This window comes from Mytilus californianus, unplaced genomic scaffold, assembly GCF_021869535.1.
Source record: "Mytilus californianus isolate M0D057914Y unplaced genomic scaffold, xbMytCali1.0.p SCAF_11, whole genome shotgun sequence".
NCBI classification, from domain to species: Eukaryota; Metazoa; Mollusca; class Bivalvia; order Mytilida; family Mytilidae; genus Mytilus; species Mytilus californianus.
This window is the reverse complement of record NW_026262593.1, coordinates 33,542,900-33,557,652: the sequence shown is the minus strand read 5'-3', so window position 1 is coordinate 33,557,652 and position 14,753 is coordinate 33,542,900. Positions and strand designations below refer to the sequence as shown.

Genomic DNA, 14,753 nt, shown 5'->3' with positions numbered 1-14,753 from the left:
ACTCAATGTTATCTCACGTAAACACCTTACAGTTGTCCTTTATTATTTCACCAGGTTCTAAAGCTGTAGTTTGAATTAGATCTTAATATCTCGCTGTAAACTTTCCTTACTTGAAAAAATCTTTGGGTAAATTGATTTATTTTACATAAATGTGATACGTGGTCTTATATGCCTCCATTATTGCATCCATTCGTCCACCAGTTTATATATTCTTTCTAGTTTACTTTCACTTTTAACTGTTTAGTACTACTCATAGTAAATGGTTTATAATTTTCATACATAAAAAAACATTTGGTAATGAATACCCAGCCTAAATGGAATGAGTACTCAGTAATAGGGATGCTGTAATAGGACTTCTGTACTATAAACATTGGATTTTGGAAACAAAATCTATCTCCGAATTATTCTTTAATCTATACAAATAAAAATATAACTGTGGGTTTCTTATCATAAAACTACATCTACCTGTGTATATGTCACTGTTTTATAGTTTATTATGTTTAATGTTAAAGGCCTAAAAATTTTCATTTGTTGACATTAGATTTACAGTAGCATTAAAAACCTTCGTCAGAATATTACATTTATATGAGAAGGATAAACAAACTCAAATCTGAAATACAATGACAGAGAAGGACAATAAATATAAATGTCTCAAAATGAAACAGTGTTTTTTAATTATGGTTGTATGGCAAGAACCCAACGACTAAATTACCATAAGACATATGGAGATCAACACAAAGTCTTGTTTGCAGAACAAATGTCATGTTAATATATGTAGACAATAGGTCCGGGGACACAGTTATCGTCTTTTGATTTCCGTTGTTAACAAAAATTGTCCCTAGTGTGAAAAGTGTATAACTTTCAATTTTTTTTCATACACCTTCTAAATTCATTTCTTTATATTTTATGCATAAAATAGTAATTAGGGCGTTATATTAACATATTAAAAAAAATTGGGGCATGAATTTTTAGGTAAAGTAGTGATTTGGTCCCATTTGAAAAGGTCAAAAATTAGTATTATGTCTGAAGCTGTCAATCTAAATTACAGACCCCCAATCCATAGAATTTTCCATATTTTGAGTTAAAATCGATAGACTTTTCTATAATTTTGATATAATTTGTTCCAAAAGAAGTACACTACACTTGGATTGAGCAGGTGCGATTTTTTGAATTTGCGTTTTTTTTTTTGTCTAAATGAAATGCACTACGCAATAACTGTGTTCTCGGGTCAATACCTATCAAATTATGAAACTTATTTCTTGTCTCATGAAGTTTAGTTATTAAATCTCCAAAACAAACATACATACTATCAAGCAAAACATTACGGACGTCTTTTCATTATTTCTTCTTTTTTTTTTTGTAAAACATTTATCGTAAAATGAGATAACAATGACTTTAACTGAAAAGTCTAAATGAAAGAGGAAAATTAGACAAAAGAAATCATTTCACTCAACGGAGGTAACCGGGCCTCCAAATAAACACTAAACATGTTAAAATTGTTTTACACGTTTATATCATTATTTACAGGCTTACAGGCTTTGAAACACTATTTGATAACCAGTTTTTAGCTCATAATAGATAAGTCAGAAAAAGCAAAATAGTTGTCAAAAAAATTACAAGACGCCGACATCTGCGGTTTAAAACGCCATATAAGTGTATATTTTGAGACGATCTGTATCACCTAATGTCCAAAAAAAGCACCGAATTAGTAATTGTTGACAGATGGTAATCCTTCCTTTAATCTCTAGGAGAATTTTAAATTATTTGTTATATCACTTATTCGAATGACGGGTGATGCATGCATAGCAGAATAGGTCTAAATATTCAAGCGACATTCAATGTATCCACCGCTCAGTATTGCTCTTATAACAGTTCATTTGATAACCTCAGGTTTCATTTTTATTTGAATTTTTTGGAATAAATTTAAAAGATTGATTTAAAATATTGTAACTTCATTGGTAAACTAATTTTGACTGTAATCTGCCATATTATTACCTCTCCCAGCAACTACATCTTTGTTTGTTGATTTGCTTGCTGAACTTAGATTGTTTATCAGTAAATATTGTTTTCGTAGAAAAATTCAACATAAAGTTACTTTTCATGTAAATGCAAAAAAACAACCATATCTATGTTTTAAGAGAATAAGCCAATCATCATTCAACATCAAGATTTGCATTTTGGATTGTCGATCACGACTTTACAACTTTAACGGTAATTTTATAAATGATGATATAATGGTCTTTTCTTCACACAATATTTACCTATTGCTATTGGAAAATGTCAAGGTATTCTGAAATGCATGTGCGAATAATTATCGAAAAACAAAAAACAATAATCAATATTGCTTTATTTCACAATATAAAAGGTATGCCAAGAAACAGGAGGAAAACAAAAACCTGAAAAAGGAAATCCATTCTCTAAGGGATAGGTATGTTAATATAGTATTTAAATTGAAAGATATGAATTTAGTTTTAAACCATTGTCGTGACGTCAGCCTATTCATTTACCGTGGATTCTCCGGGCTCATGGTTTCTTTTTCAAGAATCAACTCTTATTCATTGTGTCTACATTACGTAATACACTCCTCCCGCCAACTATATGATTATAATTACTTTAATTAGAATATTTTGTTTCAATCATAGTGATTTTTTTTCAAGGAACAATTTATCCCTCCATAAAACAAGATATTTGTATCTAAACTTTTTGATTTTATGAAACAAAGTAGGGCCATTTTTTTCTCCATTTTTCATTTAGTTTGGAATGGGGAAATAGAAAATTCAAATTTGTTTCTACTATTGCAAATGAAAGATTGAATATACTAGTATGCACATCTGATTTACGCCAGTACTAAAAGCATCTTGATAGTATCAGTTTCAGAGAATATTTTGTTTCAATCATAGTGATTTTTTTAACAAGGAACAATTTATCATTGGGTGTACAACTACCTTAATATTTGAGGAGTTTATGACCAAAATGAGACATATAAAGAATAGCTAAATCAATATAAAGCCAACTTTTGGTTTTGAGGTAGATTTAAACTTAGTTTCGTCAAAATTGCTTGATTTAACAACGGCCAATTTAGATAATGTTAGTCAGGAACTGGTCATAGTTAAACACTATGATTCACATAACAATTCTTTAAACTGATGTTATTTAGATGTTGATTGTTAAAATTCCTCACCTGACATTTTGTCGTTGGCTTCCGTCGTCGACCAGTCGTCTTGTTTGCTTTCTATCAGCTTTGTTTTTTTCCTTTATTTTTTTTTAACATAAGTTAGTTTTCTGCTTTGAATTGTTTAACATTTTTCATGTCGGATCATGTATAGCTTAATATGCTGTCTGGGTGATTTCATTGTTAACGGCCCTCTTGTTGACAGTTCCTACGTCATTTGTTCTCATGTGGAAAGTTGTTTCATTAGCAAACACAAACCATATCTTCTTGTTGTATCAGTATATATATTCCTTAACTTCACGTTCCGCTATATAGATGATGTCCTTTAATAATAACATGTAGTTCAAAGTTGGGTGACTTATGTTGACCGTTACTAGATCAGACCAGTTCAGATACAGTAAGATCTGCCGTATATATTTACCTACATCTAAAGGATTGATTGTGAAATGAGCTTTGCATAAAGAAGGATAATCTCAATTTTGCTATTGTGAACATTTATATGTAGAAGCATTCTACATTTTCTAGCACTAATTACATGAATGGAGTATTTATCTTCAATAGATATCGTTATTAATTATTATTTTCTTGACAGAAATTTGTCATTTAAAAGTAAATTAATATTATTGAAATAGAGGTTCCAAATAATAAGCAGTAGTTTGTCTATGTTCAATATCTATTAGTACAAATCCAGAGAAAACCACTTCAAGTAACAGTTGACTTCACAACGAAGAGATATAAATGGTTGCGTCGACACAGTAAAACATCTTGGTTAGCAAGCAGCCCACTCCTTCCATATTAAAACTCAGGCAATAATGTCATAAATAAGAAGTACATAATCAGTAACTTAACAAATGAGTGGACTTTTCAGGTATTGTAAGGTTAAAAGAATAAGTAACCATTTTGTTTTCAATTTTAGATTATAAGCTATGCTTGGACAGTAGAAGGCCGCTTCATCCAATGCTCTACTTAAATACTTGTATTATTATAGAATTTAATACTTTGTCAGTTCAAGAACTATTTGTAATATCAAATGATGAAAATTATTTTCATTGCAGTATTCTTAAGAGTAATCAGAAAAATTTCAAACCATGGACAGATCGATCTGGGAACAATATGCAATATCGGTGAGTTTATGTGCACCTTTATGTCGTAACTAAAATCCCGCCCCTTTTCCCGAATGTGACCTAATAAATTAGACTTATTACCGGGTTTGTTCTAACATGATCAATACAACGGGTGCCACATGAGGAGCAGGATCTGCTTACCCTTTCGGAGCACCTGAGATCACCCCCAGTTTTTGGTGGATTCGTGTTGTTCAGTCTTTAGTTTTCTATGTTGTATTTGATAGAGGATTGCTGCTCACAAGGAAGCTATTAAACCAAGAGTTCCAAATGGTGAAGTTGAAATCATCCCTTCGTAAATTTTACAGACGCCATCACGAGTTGGTTGACCGTTATGGAATAACCGTTTCACAGATGATATCGGATATGTTCCTTATGTCGTAACTACAATACCCTTCCCTTTTCACGAATGTGACCTACCGAACTAGACTATTTACCGGATTTGTAATAACATAAGCAACACGACGGGTGCTACATGTGGAGCAGGATCTGCTTACCATTCCGGAGCACCTGAGATCACCCCCAGATTTGGTGGGGTTCGTGTTGCTTAGTCTTTAGTTTTCTATGTTGTGTCATCTGTACTATTATTTGTCTGTTTGTCTTTTTATTTTTGGCCATGACGTTGTCAGTTTGTTTTCGATCTATGAGTTTGACTGTCCCTATGGTATCTTTAGTCCCTCTTTTGTGTACTTTTGTTTGTCGGTTGGTCTTTGTCTGTTTCAGCCATGGCGTTGTCAGCTTAGTTTCGACTTATGAGTTTGGATGTCCCTTAACTTTTTTTTTGGTTTCTTTCGCCTCTCTTTCAATCTAAGATATAGATGGTTAAAGCAATAACTCCTCTCCAACTGCTTTTATGTTTCGATATTAGTGTATCTGATCATTGTTTTATTTAGGAATGAGGGTCTATAAGTAAAATAAATCGGTAACTATAAAACTAAATCTTTGAGTAACAACTATGATCATTTTGATTTGCACATAGGTATTCCAACATGTTTTTGTCAAACGAATTTCAAACTTAAGGATGGATATAGTGTTTTCAGTACATGACAAATTCATATTTAAAGATTTAGATGTTAATGAAACTTAAAAAAGAATGTTAATTTAAACGTCATCAGTGGTTGTCGTTTATCGTCGCTGGGCTTCCAAAATGTAGTAAATTACTATTTTTTTCAACAAAAACAATTTTCACAAACAGGCTTTAAAAAATTGGTTGAAACGTCCAACTATCGTATGTGATTTGTGCGAGAAAAAAAAATTGGACATTTCTGGATAACACAAAAACTTATCTTATTTTCACAGAAAGAAAGAATGAAATGTAAACGGTTTTGATTCCCAAAGCCATTATACAACAATTTCCAATGTTACATAATTACATTACATGTATTTTACATTATAATACGTTATTTTGATTGGCTAACAGCAATCTCGTGTCATTCTGAAGTTAATCCTTCATTTCAAAATGAAATGTAATATTAATGATGACACGAGCCTCCACAATAAAGTGCACAGGTAAAATAAAGAAGTAAAACTTGATAAAAAACGTGTTTTCATGATCTTAGCAAAAACATGTATTGAATGCCCCTTTTAGTCATTTTATAGGGTTTTCAAAGAATTGACCGTGCGCACATTTTAGAATGAAGCGTTTCCGCGCTTCATACAAAATAATCTTCAGTCAACGATTTTACATCCCAATAAAATGTTAAAAAAGAAGCAGTCAATTCTTAAAAAAAATGTTGGGAATAAACTTTAAAACCAATTAAAATTGGCAATTTTGTAGCATGTCTTATTTCAACTGTTTTGATTGGTCTAAATGTATGATATTTAGGAATATCAGAGATTTCCTCCCGCCATGCCGGTTTATGTGATAAAGTAGTTCTAGCAAACAAATCATATACCACATTTTTCAAGCCCAGCAACGATATCATACCTTATTGTTTTTGTTCTCCTCTTTATTACAGAAACTGTTGTTGATTGTAGATCTTTGTGTTTATTGATTCAGAACCTTTTAAGATTCATAGTAGTTTTAGAACTGAACTGTCATATGGACATATGGACAAATGTTAACGAATGTGTAGACCACTTAGGTGTTTTATTTACATGTTGATGTTATTGTATTCTGTTTCATTTACATGTAATCCACGTTTATTGTATTATATGTTACATGTTGTTCATGCGAAGGTATGATCAAAATGAATGTCTTAAACAAAAGTTTACCATTCCCTGTTACTAGAGAAAAACACACAGGCAATATAAATGTAAATCTATTGGTGGCCTTGGCCTGTTTTTTGCTCTTTGGTCGGGTTGTTTTCTCTTTAACACATTCCTCGTTTCCATTCTCAATTTAATTATACTTAATGATATCACCGAATTTGTACTTGTCACGGACAACACGTTGGGTGCCACTTATTAGATCACCTGATTTTGGAAGGGTTCGTTTTACTTTATCGTTGGTTTTCTATGTATGGTTGAATAAACTTTGTCTATTAGTAGTTATTATTTCTACCTATTTTACGTACCATGGGCTTGAGTTTTGTCCAAATCTGTTCTTATGTAGAACTGCCAGAATCTATTCGTGGATATAACTGTCAGAATCTGTTCATGCTAAAACAGTTCTAAACAACGTAAATTAGAGCACTTTTCTTATTGTGATCTAGATAAGGAGCTTATTTACCCTGTAAGCCATTTAGAATAGATTCAACAGTAAAATAAATTTATAGTTCTGAAATTCAGTTCTACTTGCGTTTTAATGACATGTTATTCGTGTAATATAAACTAAACTTATTGTACACATACATGTATGACCGTACCTTTTGCTATTAATATTTTTAAGAACACGAAAGAAAGCAGAAATATATACTTCAACAAAGGAACAATACATAAACATGTTATAAATAAAACATAACTTTTTCAAGGATGATTATCAAATGTTTGTTCACATTCTGCCATAAATTAACCGCCTTGGTCTTAGAAAGACAAGTTCTGGTTACTATTCAAGGATAGATGCCACAGTCTTTATTAAAACTAAAAACTGTCATCAGTTTGGTTTGAATGTAATACCGTAATTTCCCAGTCAAATACAACTGATATTTCAGAAGTTTTTCTTATGAAATTAAGGCCATACATTTATAATTTATTTTATTTTTTACTTCTAGGGGAGAAAGGAAAGAATCGACGACACAGAAAACGTCTCTGGATAAGAATCTGTTATGTCCTGATTGTAACTTTCGCAATATTTTTGAGACAAAGTTTTGTGAATGCTGTGGGAGTACACGTAAAAACTAGTATGCGAATGTGTATATTTAAGGGTACAGTTTAGATTAAGAAAATGATTTATGCATGTCATTCCCGTCATACTAGTCGGATTTATGTCAAACTTCTGTTTTCCAGTCAATCTGATATATTTTCCATTTTTGATGTACAATAATTGAAACCCAAATGTCTTAAAATAAACACGATATCAAATTCGTCTTATAGCTAATATCTATATATCATTTTGAATTAAATCTAGATAAAATCATAGATATAATTGTTTATCGCCATTTGGTGTATTTTTCCTTTAATCTTTTTTTGTGATAATTTTGCATAGCATCCTACTCGCTAGAGATACAAATAATCAAATATAGAGACTGGTCGGTTCTGAGTCAGAATAAGGTGTCCGGATGATATGACATGTCTTCCTGCGGACTGTTACCATGTGAACTAGCACATGAAAATCCGGTTCAACGCGTCTGCCTATTACACAGCAGGGTTCATATTAAAATTGCTTTAATGTTCTGGTCCTGAGTATGCATTTATTTTGCTACTGGACGTTAAACATCCATCCATCCATCCATCCATCCATCCATCCATCATACTCAGAATATGAATAAATTATAAATCACAAAAAAAAACGCAATTAAAATCTTTCCAATGGAACACATAATACAATTTGGTGAATAAGGTATGATTTTCCCGATAATATGACTACACAGCCTGCTATTTTTTTCATTAATAAATCAAAAATAAAGTTCTACGTCTCCCTCCAGAGAGTGACGCTGGTTTTCAATCAAGGTAAACCTGTGAAACATCTATCTCATAATTTATATTAAGGAAACTGGTCATCATTGTACAGGACTTTCAGTCCTTTGTGTCGGAAGCTCTGTCACAATCTGATATAGACTGAGGGCAATGGTACCAAGTGATAAGGAAAACGACTCATTTACTGTCGTCCAATCTCAAATAAACCATTAAACAATTGCCAATGCCAGATTTAAAAAAATCCAACAGAAACAAACATTCGGTGCGAACAGAAACAACTTATTTAACAAACATCACTAGAAATAAATCTATCCAGATGGATTATGTTTTGATTTCAAATCCTCAATTTACCGTTGTTTTTTAGGAAGAAAATTGTACTGGCCTTATAAAAATGAGGAGGTGTGGTATAATGTATGATTGCCAATGATATAACTATCCGTCATAATTCAAGTAATATATATATATATAGGTCACAGTTAGGTATTTGACCATGATAATCACTCTTATCGTATAGTCAGCTATAGAAGGCTTCAACATAAATAAAAACGTGAAACAATTAAAACAAGAAACAACGGCCTTAAAGAATGTAGCGGAGTTTACACTTGTTAGCATGGGCAATGCCAGATTGTAGACAATTTGTTATTACATATTTAGTACTTCTGTGTAATAATAATTACGGATTCTAAATAATTGTAAGAATGTAAGAATTATGTTTTTGCTATTTAATTTCGAGTAACAAACTAAAAACCTTAAATACCAACAAATTAATCATCTACATGGTATTCCATATGCCTAGCATAATTTCAGTATGCTTCGAACGTTCTTTGATACGAATTCATATTGCTTATTGTCTTATACTTGACATTGTGATCTTTTCTATCTCTTATACCATTGTTTTAGGGGTAGCGTGCTAATTTTCTATTGATATTTTTTGTGTTTACCTTTATTTTCTTTCATGAGTCCACCGATTGAGTTTTAACGAAAAAGGTTGATACCCTTAAACGTAGTTCAAAAACACCCAATATTTATTGGCCTGTCATGTCTCTGACTTCATGTTTACTGTTAGAGAAGTTGGTGTTTATGCGGGGAATATAAATAGAAAGCGTTCGCCCGTCAGTTAGTCTCTCCGTTTATCCGGTCTTGTAAGCTCTTAAACGTGTACAGTTCTTGTCAGATGATTATGAGATTTGTATTATCAATGTGTTGGAACAAATTTTAAATTAGTTCTAAACAACAGTTTTTAAAGGAAAAATGTCTCATGGAAAAATTAATTATATAAAAAATTACACTGTAAGCGCTGTCACTACAGAAATAAGAAGATGTGGTATTATTGCAAATGAGATAACTATCCACCAGAGGCCACTTGACGTGAAAGTAAGCAACTCCCACTTATTTCCTGCAGGATTGTAATGAAATTTATGTCGATGTTTATATCAGACATGACTGGGACGAGTTCGAACATCACCACTCATATTCTGATATTAAATAATTTTTTCAGGAGTTGCCGCATCTCTCTTAAAATATGAATTATATATAAAATTGCATTGTACGTTCACTCAAGTGTACAATTCTTGCTAGATATTTATGACATTTATATCAAAGGTTATTATCAGCAATGTATCGGACGACATCGAAAATCAACGCAAATCAATTATTTTTACAGAAATTATTTCCATTAGAATGTAAATTCAATATTAAATTGCTGAGTACGCAAGTGTATAATTCTTGCCCGATATTTATGAAATCTATTTCAAATGTTTCTTTTTGCAATATCTCGGAAAAATTCGAAAATTATTTTTATTGCTAAGAAAAGAAATTATGTCTCTTTGAAATATAATTCATGTTGCACATTGCATTAATAGTAAACACCCTCACACATACATGTCTTGTCGAATTTTAATGAGGTTTATATCCAAAGCTGATATCATCAAGGTCTTCCGACAAACTATTTTACAGCAGTTATGCCCCTTGGAAAGAGAAATACATACGTAAAATAACATAATAATACATAAAATAATGCATTTCTCTAAAGATATATAGGAACGCTGGTCTTATATTATGTTAGATTTATTATATTAACATATTAACACATTTTACTTATGTATATACTTGTATTGCACCACTGCCCCATATAAGAGGGTTTGAGCACTCACAATGGATAGATGTAATATTGGAAGAAACCACATATCCTCATTTATATATCTATTAAAAACATGTAACTATAATGATAGCAGAAAGGAGGCAACTTTCAAATTCTACCCTCTTTATATATATAATTATATATTTTGGTTATTTTTATCTTTTAAATCAACACCACATATACTTTTATTTGTACCTGCAGATGTCGACTACTGTTAAAATAGAAAATAGAAAATCATATCTGCGACTATCTTATTAAATGAATTTAAGATTAAGAACGATCATTATAGATTTACAAAATACACATTTTATAGCGTTTGTTTATGATCTGTTTATTTAACCGGAATTTTAAATTCCTTTTGTAAACTACGTAGTTTAATGGTACGAGTATTTTTGTAGAAAATGGCACGAGTCGTCAGTCAAAAATGTAATTTGTGCAATGAAAATACCGGTACATTCTACTGTTATGAATGTAAACCAGCGTTATGTGGAATATGTCGTGGTCGACATGACAAAATCCCGGCAATAAAGGAACATACGATTACAGATATACACAGTGTTAACCATTCTACATTCAATAGTAAAACCCTCTGTTTAACACATGAAAAAGAATTTCTATGCTATTGTACGAAATGTCAATGTTCTAATTTGTGTGAAATGTATTGCATCTACTCATAAGGACCATTCATTAACAGAAATCGATGAAGTTGTTAGAAAGGAGAGCTTTAAGTCTATTGAATCAATGACAGAACTAACACGGTCACTTGAGTATATAATTAATGAAAAAGAAAAGATAAAATGGAATCATTTGGAAAGTTTCCATGCTGAAACTCAAAAGGCTTTTGGCGAAATACAGTCAGCTTTTAATCATTTAACTAAATTTCTCGAATCGAAGAGGAAGATAAAAACAACCGAACTAGAGGATAATAAGAAGATTGAAAATGAAAAAATTAAATGTACCTTTTCAAAACTGATTCAATATATAGAAAGTGTACACAACTGTGCTTTAGCATAGAAAACGTTTTGATGGAAAAACATGAATTAACCTTTTACTTGACTTATAACGCAATAAAAGATGAGATTGGAAAACTTGAATATCTTCCAGAGGAACCATATTATGCACAAGTACAACATTTTGATCGTAGATTGATGTTTAGAGACATAGAACATTATATCAAAGATAACCACGATGACCGTTGGAGATACATATTGTAATCATTGCGGCACTAGAGGCTCAAAAAGAAATTATCGCTTATAGATTATTAGACTTATAATTAAATGATTACTTGTTGTCTTTTAAGCATCCAATGGCAAATACGTCATACATATTCAGAACGAAAACAAGTTTACCCAGAAATCAGGTTAACAGTGGTGAAAGACATTAAGCTCATATTGCGTCTTGAAAAAGTAGTACACTGTTTGGTAAGAATATCAGTTTGCCGTGTAATAGTTTAATTATAGACCTCTTTTAAAAATTGTAATTACAAGGGTCTTTTTCTTAAGGAGAACGTTAAAGGTATTCCATCTTTAGCCTTTCTTGCGATCGTAAAATAAATATCACTAACGATATTCTTGCTAAAAAGTCAGTATCAAAAACAAAAATGCCATTAGCCTATATTTACTCTATAGTTCCGGTTCATTAATATATATAACTGTAGGAAGTTTGTGAAGTATGCATTTCTAAAACATTGTATCCATTTCAATATTGTAGCTCCTGTTCTGAATGTGTTGGAACACACAAGATCATTGAACAACTTAGAAAAACGAACAAAGAGCTTCAAAAAAACTTGTAGAGGTGAGACAAATGTGCTATTCTATTTTTACAATCCATTGCTTTGAACTTGTAAGCTATTTGTACCCACTCAGTAACTGCAAACAAAATCAAAATAAATTGAGATAAAAGACACATTTCAATGAGCTTTTAAAGTAGTATATCAATTATTGCTGTACTGATTTAAACGTATCATACTTTATTATCATAATTCATAATAATTTAACTTCACAAATGACACTTTTTTTAATCAAAGTCAATAAAGATAATTTAAAAAAGACTTTTAGGCATGTCTAAAATATATCAGACAAATACTATTTTGATCACTGAAATAAAAAAAAAATAAGAATAAATTCTAATAAAGCGAATGTTGACATTTGATTATTATTTTCTTTGACCAGGGGAAGTGTACATTTGATATGCAAGCATTTGAATATTTATATTTCAGGTTTCCAAAGAAAATTCATACATATTCAGAACGAAAACAAGTTTACCAATAAATCAGGTTAGCAGTGGTGAAAGACATTAAGTTCATATTGCGTTTTAAATAAGTGGTACACTGGTTGGTAGGAATATCAGCTTTACTGTGTAACAGTTTAATTATAGACCCCTCAAATTGTAATTACAAGGGTCTTGTTCTTTGGGAGAACGTTGAAGTTACTTCATCTTAATCATTAAAGTCCCTTTTCTGAAAACGCGTTATCATATACATGTACACAGATATAAGAAAATCAACGCCTTTCTTCCGATAGTAAAATAATTATCACAAAAATTGCATTTGTTTCAGTGAATATTTGCAGTGTTTTTCATCGCTTCAACTTTAGTTATTTTGTTGTTGTTGGTTTGCTGTTTTACTTATACGTTTACCCAATAATTCATTTTGATGCTGCATACGAAATTGTAAAAATGTGTAACACAACTACCGAACGCCAAGTTTAATTTAAAAAGGGTGAAGTCCATAAAAACTGACAAAATCAAACTTGAGACTTTATCAACCAACGAAACTAATTGATAACAACCGTCATATTCCGGACCTGGTACAGGCATTTTTCGAAGAAAATGGGGGATTAAACCTGGTTTTATAGCTTGCTATACCTCCCACTTTTATGACAGTTGTTTATAGGTCTGTTATATTAAAAAAATCGGGTGAGCAATCCAAACTCTACTTTCAGACATGGTCCTTATCACTGCTAGATATTTTCTGTTCGAAAAATATACGTAATTTTATACCACTGTAATAGAACCGGGCATTGGGATGGTGATATTCTCTATGATTTCCTGAAAATTACCTTATCCCACTTTAATTGCTTGCATGAAATTCAAAGTCCATCATTTCGTGCAGGAGTTATATTAAGAAAAGTTTCCTTGAAAGCCAATCATGTTTCTATGAAAAACACTCAAAACGTTACAGCAAAATAAATATATACGGTAAAGTCGAGTAATAACAAAATCACTAGACGTTAAATTGATCAGATTAAACACTTTAACAGTAATCGCAAACCAAATGAATAACACCATTAAAAATACTTTTGTTTCTCTTTGATGCAATATTTACTTTATTTTCTTCAATTTTTACTTTTTTTCAGAGCAGATCAAACAAGATTTAGAACAGTGTGCATGTGTTATGCGTGTAACTTGCCATTTAGGAGTGCATTGGCAAACAAATATCATGACAGGGATTTTCATAACATCAAAATTAACAAGGACTGACGTACTTCGTTACTTTTCCATGGCTAACTGCTACGTCATTTGGTCTGTGCTAGAGAGTTGTTCTATTCTTATTGGCAATCATACCACACCTTCTTATTTTCATATTACACATTTATTAATGAACAGCTGAATTGCTTCTTTATAAATCTTATAAATGAAAGGGCCGTGTCGGGTAAGCTCTTAGCTTTCGTGGCTGTAATGTGCTCTGAAATAATTGTGTTTTATAATCCAAAGTTCTGATAAGCATACAACTAATTATGTTAGGTATCAACAGCGCGTTTAGGTTTACAGGTTTTCCAGAAACAGCTGTCCCTTTCCGTTTATAGTTAATCATCAATTTTGTTTTCGATTAGTGTAGGCGTATACTTACTTAGAATGGGTCTGACAAGAATTAAAGGAGCCTTTTAGAAACAACACAATCTACTATGCCGTATCTGTGCAAGCCCCCTTCAAAATGTTCCTTTCTTACTTTCACATTCAACGTTTCGCTAAGTGAAAAGATAATCAAATTTTAAAAACGTGAATATTATGTTTATGTGAAAGATACTATTACCTGTTTACCACTAATTATTAATTAATTTTTGGAACAGATTTGCAGTATTTTGACATAGATACTATTTTTGATCATGAAAAGGCTTTTATCAATTTTTTATTAAATTTTCTACAGATTTGTTGACTTCATTCCAGTTGTTATACACTTAACAATCGGTGATATCAATGATTTTTGCTATCATCTTTGTATTTCGTCTTGGGAGGGGTAATGATCGTAGATTCATATTTTTGTTATCTCCCTTACATCATTGATCCTCGAACAGAACTACGA

General features: G+C 31.4%; 1 long non-coding RNA gene across 1 annotated transcript; it reads left to right on the top strand.

Moving 5' to 3' along the window:
- The first annotated feature begins 2,303 nt into the window (after positions 1–2,303).
- LOC127720974 (uncharacterized) lies at positions 2,304–7,717 on the top strand. Its single transcript, XR_007991011.1, has 3 exons — positions 2,304–2,428; positions 4,228–4,296; positions 7,446–7,717. It is a non-coding gene; the product is annotated as an uncharacterized LOC127720974 (long non-coding RNA).
- The last annotated feature ends 7,036 nt before the right edge of the window (positions 7,718–14,753 follow it).